This window comes from Cetorhinus maximus, unplaced genomic scaffold (genome assembly GCF_964194155.1).
Source record: "Cetorhinus maximus unplaced genomic scaffold, sCetMax3.hap1.1 HAP1_SCAFFOLD_886, whole genome shotgun sequence".
NCBI classification, from domain to species: domain Eukaryota; kingdom Metazoa; phylum Chordata; class Chondrichthyes; order Lamniformes; family Cetorhinidae; genus Cetorhinus; species Cetorhinus maximus.
Window position 1 is genome coordinate 50,019 of NW_027596828.1, and position 8,640 is coordinate 58,658.

Consider the following 8,640-nt stretch of genomic DNA (forward strand, 5'->3'; position numbering starts at 1 on the left):
TGATAAAGGGCTATAGGGAGAGAGTGGGGCAGTGAAATTAGTTTCGGTTTGATACATGGCTGTGGGGAGAAACTAAATACTGGGATTGATAGATGGCCATGGGGAAAGTGCAGGACAGTGGGATTATTTTGGGATTGATACAGGACCATGGGAGAGAGTGTGGCAGTGGGATTAGCTTGGGATCGATACACAGTATTAAGCACATTTCCTTTTTATTTTTCTCTGTTTCCGTTGGACTGTAGATTTAAAACAACAATGGCTACAGTTTGAAACACATGTCTACTGGAACAGGATGAGGGATATATACAATGTTGCAATCCTGGGCAGAGTGTACCATAAAAGATAGGATGGTGCCGGAAAGGAGTCCTGGAGCATGGGTGCTGCCTGACAACAGCATTTTAATTGGCTCCTGACCAGGGAGCCAAAGTTTAAGTGGTAGCAGTGCAGCAGAAAGCTCCTGGCCTGCAAGGAGAAAACACTTAAAATCTCTTTTCATCATATTGCTATAACCTGCTCGCTCTCTGAGGAAAACCCGGTAAAAAGGAAAAGGGGAAAACCATTGTTAGAGACATTGAAAAGTAAGTTCTCAACCAGTGAACTAAATACTGAAAGTGCTGGGAGACCACCGCTTGTCATATACAAAGAACTGAAAGGAATTTGGAAGACATCGATAAAAATCAACACATTGAATCCTGTAATCTGGAATTGGTGTTATTGAACTGTTTTATCCCACCCTTAAAATTCATGTTTTGCGTGTCTTATGTGTGTGTGTGAGTGTGTGTGTGTTTACAGGGATTTAAGAAGGGGTACTGTTTAAGTTATAGTGTTAGATATTAGCAGTTCATATTTCTATCTTTTGCCACTGGTTAAGGAAAATTTTCTCAATAAACAGTTATTTACTTATTAAGTTTACAAACCTGGTGTTCATATTCTGTTAACATCGATTAAACAGTTGAGTAGAATTGGGGCAATCTGGTGGTTTAGTCAAACTTTTCACATTTGTCCTGTCTCAGGGAGCAGTGGGGTTTGATATTGCAGCACACTAACCCCAGTGAGTCATGACAAAGTTTGGGGCTCCAGTCTGCGATATTTTGCAGCAAAAGACAACGAGGATTTGGGTGTAGATTTAGTAAGTAATAAAAGCCAGGAGGTTTGTATTATCAAAACATAAGATCGCACTGGAAACTGCTAAAGCTTTCCTGCAAGTGGAAGAGATGTCCCTGACAATTTTACAAGGGATCCCAAAAGCCAGGTTAATTGAATTGGCAAGTAAATTAAGAGTAGGGTTGCCTGCCAAAGCTAGGAAGGCAGGGTTAATAGAAGAGGTAGCACAGCATTTAAAACTGGAATGAATACCTGAAAGACTGAGTTCTCCAAAGGGTAGTTCATTGGAATGGGCTCAAATTCAGTTCAAATGAAAAAATTGAAATGAGAGGCAGCAGAAAAAGAAAGGACAGAGAAAGAAAAAGAAATGGAGAGAGAAAGAAAACAAGAAATGGAAATGTGAAAACTTGATTGCTGGAGGGAATTAGAAATGGCGATGGTTAGAAATGGAGGAAAGAGGAAAAAAGAGAGAGAATTCCAGCTTAAAATGCTGGCAGTTGAAAAGGAGACACCAATAGGTAGGCAGGAGTTATCTCCAGATCAGAACCTAGTGGGGAGATGTTTAAATTTGTACAAGCTCTTCAAGTTTGAGGAAAGGATGTTGAAGTATTCTTTATTTCATTTGAGAAGATAGCTAAACACATGAACCGGCCAAAGGGAGACTGGACATTACTCATGCTGAGCAAATTGACAGGTAGAGCACAGGAAGTTTATGTTTCACTGTCAGTGGAGGTTTCTAGGGATTATGATGTGGTGAGAAAGGCCATTTGGAGTGCATATGAGTTGGTCCCTGATGCATACAGACAATAGTTTTGAAATTTAAGGAAAGAGCCTGGGCAAACTTACATTGAATTTGAAAGGGTTAAACAAATTGGTTTTGAGAGGTGGCTACGAGCATTAGGAGTTGAACCTACCTATGAAGTTCTCTGAGAGACCATTCTCCTGGAAGAGTTTAAAAACTACCTACCTTCTGTAATAAGAACCCATGTTGAAGACCAAAGGGTTGCAACTACAAGTCAGGCAGCAGTAATGACTGACGATTATGAGCTGATCCATAAAACTAAACCTTTTTTCCATCACCCCATAAATGGGAGAGTGAAAGGAAGGCAAGTGGCCAGGGTAAAGAATGGATTTCTAGTAAGACCTTGAGATCTCCTCCCCAGGTCAGGAAGGAAGGTACCGAGGGTGAAGGTGAAACTCGAAGGCCTAAGTGTCTCCATTGTAATAAAGTGAGACACAATTGTTTAGAATGCTGGAAGTTGTGAGCAAGCCCATGGGACTTATTGGAGTTTGTGAGAGTGAGTCTGAAAGGGGAACTCAAAAAGAAAATGCCAAGGAATAAATTGTACCTTTAACTACAATAAAGCAACTGGAGGTAATCACTGCTGTGAATGCAGGTGAAGTGAATCAGGTAGATGAGAGATATAAAGGATTTTTGTCTAAAGGAAAGATAACCCTTTGTCATCAAATGATGCAGCTAAACCCATAACTATATTAAGGGATATACAGGAGCTACTCAAACTCTTTTGCTGGAGAAGGAACTAGTTTTCCCTCCAGAAAGTTCAATGAAAGTTAAGGTATTGGTAAATGGGAGAATTGGGGAGTATAGCCCGGTTTCATTGTACAAAGTGCAATTGGAATGTGATTTGTTTTCTGGATCGGTGGTTGTAGGAGTGGATAAGCAATTACCTGTGGATGGAGTTGATTTACTCCTGGGGAAGGATTTGGCAGGAGTGAAGGTTTATAGCTTTGCCCATAATTACAGAAAATTCGAGCAAGGATAAAGAGATGGAGCAGTTACAAGAACAAGCTCCTGGTATTTTTGCATCGTGTGTGGTGACCACAGCAATGGCTAAATAAAGTCCATCACCAGAGGTCAAAGTAATACTTTGATATCATATAAACAATAGCTGTGCCTCTCACCCATTTATTGAGAAAACAGCCAAAAATGGTAGGGCCAGCAAAATGCCAAGCGGCCACTGAAAAGCTGAAGACAACCTTAAGAAATGAAGCAATGTTGGCCGCTCCTGACTTTACCAAACCTTTTCAAATGGCCATTGATGCTAGTGATTTGGGGCTAGGCGCAGTCCTGTTACAGAATGATGAATTAGGGATAGAGAAGCCGGTGGGGTACTTTTCCAAGAATCTAAATCAATATCGGGGGAAGTTCTCTACAGTAGAAAAAGAAACTCCAACATTGTTGTTGGCTCTTCAACAATTTGAAGTTCATGTCCGACACGACAAAGAAGACTAATCCATATGGACTTTAATCCACTGGCATTCATTGAAAAGTTTAAAACTCAAAATACGACACTGTTTAGATGGAGTCTGTTGTTTCAACCATTCAATATAAAGATTGTTCACATTTCTGGGAAAGATAATATGATCATGGATTCTTTGTCCCCGGTGTAAAATACTGAAATCAGTTAAAGGGGTAAGAAATGCTGAATGTTGTATAAGGTTGTATAAGGGGAGGAAGGATGAATAGATTTAAGTCTCATGTTTTGTTGTCCATGTGTCACATACCCTGTGATGAAACGAATTTTTGAAATGGCGTTTCATCTCTTTAAAGGTGGAGGCATGTGAAGAACACATCCTTTTTATTTTTCTCTATTTCTGTTGGACTGTGGATTTAAAATTATAATGGCTACAGTTTGAAAGACATGTCTACTGGAACAGGGTGAAAGATATGTACAATGTTGCAGTCCTAGAACAGAGGTCAGGATTTTCTGGCCCTGTTGTGGTGGGGACCTACCGTGGCTGAGGCAACACCCCAGCCAGAAGTCCATAAGACCATAAGACCGTAAGACATAGGAGCAGAAATTAGGCCATTCGGCCCATTGAGTCTGCTCCGCCATTCAATCATGGCTGATAGGTTTCTCAACCCCATTCTCCCGCCTTCTCCCCGTAACCTTTGTTCCCCTTACCAATTAAGAACCTATCTATCTCGGTCTTAAATACACTCAATGACCTGGCCTCCACAGTCTTCTGTGGCAATGAATTCCATAGATTCACCACTCTCTGGCTAAAGAAGTTTCTTCTCATCTCTGTTCTAAAAGGTCTTCCTTTTACTCTGAGGCTGTGCCCTCAGGTCCTAGTCTCTCCTACTAATGGAAACATATTCCCCACGTCCACTCTATCCAGGCCTTTCAGTATTCTGTAAGTTTCAATCAGATACCCCCTCATCCTTCTAAACTCCATCGAGTATAGACCCAGAGTCCTCAAACGTTCCTCATATGTTAAGCCTTTCATTCCTGGGACCATCCTCGTGAACCTCCTCTGGACCCTCTCCAGGGCCAGCACATCCTTCCTGAGATACGGGGTCCAAAATTGCTCACAATATTCTGAATGTGGTCTGACCAGAGCCTTATAAAGCCTCAGCAGCACAGCCCCGCTTTTATACTCTAGTCCTCTCGAAATAAATACCAACATTGCATTTGCCTTCCTAACTACTGACTCAACCGGCAAGTTAACCTTAAGAGAATCCTGGACTAGGACTCACAAGTCCTTTTGCACTCCAGATTTCTGAATTCTGTCCCCATTTAGAAAATAGTCTATGCCTCTATTCTTCCCACCAAAGTGCATGACCTCACACTTCCCCACGTTGTATTCCATCTGCCATTTCTTTGCCCATTCTCCTAACCTGTCCAAATCCTTCTGCAGCCTCCCCGCCTCCTCAATACTACCTGTCCCTCCACCTATCTTTGTATCATCTGCAAACTTAGCCAGGATGCCCTCAGTTCCTTCATCTAGATCATTAATGTATAAAGTGAAAAGTTGTGGTCCCAACACTGACCCCTGTGGAATTCCACTAGTCACCGGCCACCATCCTGAGAAGGACCCCCTTATCCCCACTCTCTGCCTCCTGCCAGACAGCCAATCTTCTATCCATGCTAGTACCTTGCCTCTAACACCATGGGCTTTTATCTTACTGAGCAGCCTCCTGTGCGGCACCTTGTCAAAAGCCTTCTGGAAGTCCAAGTAGATAACATCCATTGGCTCTCCTTTGTCTAGCCTACTCGTTACCTCCTCAAAGAATTCTAACAGATTTGTCAGGCATGACCTCCCCTTGATGAAACCATGCTGACTTTGCCCGATTTTATCATGCACTTCCAAGTATTCTGAAATCTCATCCTTAATAATGGACTCTAAAACCTTACCAACGACCAAGGTCAGGCTAATCGGCTTGTAATTTCCCGTCTTTTGCCTCACTCCCTTCTTAAACAGGGGGGTTACATTAGCGATTTTCCAGTCCTCTGGGACCCTCCCTGACTCCAGTGATTCCTGAAAGATCACCACTAACGCCTCCACTATCTCTTCAGCTATCTCCTTCAGAACTCTGGGGTGTAATCCATCTGGTCCAGTTGATTTATCCACCTTCAGACCTTTCAGTTTTCCAAGTCCATTGACTTGTGGTTGAACCGGACGATCCTGGTGGCAGGTGGGTGCAGAAAATCCAGCCTAGAGTGTGCCGTGAAAGACAGGATTGTGCCGGAAAGGAGTCCTTTACCAAGGGAGCTGCCTGACAACAGCATTTTAAAGTTCCTGACCAACAAAGAGAAAACATCTAAAATCTATTTTCCTCATATCTCTATAACCTGCTCTCTCTATCTCTCTCTCTCTCTCTCTGTCTCTGAGGAAACCCCTGTAAAAATGAAAAGTTAAAAACCACTGTTAGAGACATTGAAAAGCGAGTTCTCAACCAGTGAACTAAAGACTGAAAGTGCTGGAAGACTACCTCATGTCATCAACAAAGAACTGAAAGGATAAAAGCAAAATACTGTGGATGCTGGAAACCTGAAACAAAAACAAAAAATGCTGGAAAAACTCAACAAGTCTAACAGCATCTGTGGAGAAAAAAACAGAGTTAATGTTTCGAGTCCGTATGAATCTTCTTCAGGGCTGAAAGGAGTTTGGAAGACTTCGATCAAAATCAATCAACTGAATCCTGTACTTCAGATTGATGCCATTGAATTGTTTTATTGCGCCCTTAAAATCCATGTTTTGTGTATCTTATATCATGTGTGTGTGTGTGTGTGTGTGTGTAGAGGGATTTAAGAAGGGAGTAGAGTTTAAGCTATAGTGTTAGAAGTTAGCAGTTCATATTTCTAACTTTTGCCATTGGTTAAAGAAAATTTGTTCAATAAACGGTTATTTGCTTATTAACTTTACGAACCTGTGCTCATATTCTGTTAACCTAAATGAAACAGTTCAGTAGAATTGGGGCAACTAGGTGGTTAAGTCAAACTTTTCACATTTGTTACAGCTCATTGAACAGTGGGGCTGGATATTACAGCGCACTATACCCAGCGAGTCGTGACAACAGCTATGGGGACAGAGTGACAGTGGGAGTAATGAGGGATTGATGCAGGATTATAGGGAGAGTGTAGGGCAGTGGGATTAGTTTGGGATTGGGACAGGGCCAAAGGGAAAGAGTGAGGCAATGGGATTAGTTTGGGATTGATACAGAGCTATGGGGAGAGAATGGGGCAGTGGTATTAGTTTGGGATTGATACAGGGCTAAAGGGAGAGAGTGGGACAATGGGATTTGTTCAGGATTGATACAAAGATAGGGGAATGAGTGCAGCAGTGGGATTATTTTCGGATAATACAGGGATATGGTGAGAGAGTGAGACAGTGGGATTATTTTGGGATTGACACAGAGCTATGGGGAGTGGGGCAGTGGGATTATTTTGGGATTGATACAGGGCTATGGGGAGTAGGGCAGTGGGATTACTTTGGGATTGATACAGGGCTATGGGAGTGTGGGTCAATGGGGTAAATTTGGATTATACTGGGCTATGGGGAGAGTGCGGGCAGCGTGAATAGTTTTGGATTGTTACAGGCCCACAGAGAGCGATTGGGACAGTAGGACTGATTTGGGATTGATACAGGATTATGGGGAGAGAGTGGGTCAGTGGGATTAGTTTGTGATTGATACGGGTCTATGGGGAGAGGGGGGCAGTGGGATTAATTTGAGATTGATATCGGTGTATCGGTAGAGTGGGGCAGTGGGATTAGTTTGAGATTGATATTGGTCTATGGGGAGAGTGGGGCAGTGGGATTAGTTTGTGATTGAAATGGGTCTATAGGGGGATTGGGTTAGTCAGATTAGTTTGTAATTGATATGGGTCTATGGGGAGAGGAGGGCAGTGGGATTAGTTTGAGATTGATATCGGTGTATCGGGAGAGTGGGTTAGTGGGATTGGTTTGAGATTGATATGTGTCTATCGGACAAGTTGGGCGGTGGGATTAGTTTGTGATTGATATGGGTCTACGGGGAGAGTGGGGCAGTGGGATTAGTTTGCGATTGATATGGGTCTATGGGGAGGGTGAGGCAGTGGGATTAGTTTGTGATTGAGATGAGTCTATGGGGAGAGTGGGGCAGTGGGATTAGTTTGTGATTGATATGAGTCTATGGGGAGAGTGGGGCAGTGGGATTAGTTTGTGATTGGTACTGTTCTATGGGGAGAGTGTGGCAGTGGGATTAGTTTGTGATTGATATGAGTCTATGGGGAGAGTGTGGCAGTGGGATTAGTTTGTGATTGATATGAGTCTATGGGGAGAGTGTGGCAGTGGGATTAGTTTGTGATTGATATGAGTCTATGGGGAGAGTGTGGCAGTGGGATTAGTTTGTGATTGATATCGGTGTATCGGTAGAGTGTGGCAGTGGGATTAGCTTGTGACTGATATGAGTCTATGGGGAGAGTGGGGCAGTGGGATTAGCTTGTGACTGATATGGGTCTATGGGGAGAGTGGGACAGTGGGATTAGTTTGTGACTGATATGAGTCTATGGGGAGAGTGGGGCAGTGGGATTAGTTTGTGACTGATTTGAGTCTATGGGGAGAGTGGGGTAGTGGGATTAGTTTGTGATTGAAATGGGTCTATAGGGAGATTGGGTTAGTCGGATTAGTTTGTAATTGATATGGGTCTATGGGGAGAGGAGGGCAGTGGGATTAGTTTGAGATTGATATCGGTGTATCGGGAGAGTGGGTTAGTGGGATTAGTTTGAGATTGATATGTGTCTATCGGACAAGTTGGGCGGTGAGATTAGTTTGTGATTGATACGGGTCTATGGGGAGGGTGAGGCAGTGGGATTAGTTTGTGATTGATATGAGTCTATGGGGAGAGTGGGGCAGTTGGATTAGTTTGTGATTGATATGAGTCTATGGGGAGAGTGGAGCAGTGGGATTAGTTTGCGATTGATATGGGTCTACGGGGAGGGTGAGGCAGTGGGATTAGTTTGTGATTGATATGAGTCTATGGGGAGAGTGGGGCAGTGGGATTAGTTTGTGATTGATATGAGTCTATGGGGAGAGTGGGGCAGTGGGATTAGTTTGTGATTGGTACTGTTCTATGGGGAGAGTGTGGCAGTGGGATTAGTTTGTGATTGATATGAGTCTATGGGGAGAGTGTGGCAGTGGGATTAGTTTGTGACTGATATGAGTCTATGGGGAGAGTGTGGCAGTGGGATTAGTTTGTGACTGATATGAGTCTATGGGGAGAGTGGGGCAGTGGGATTAGTTTGTGATTGA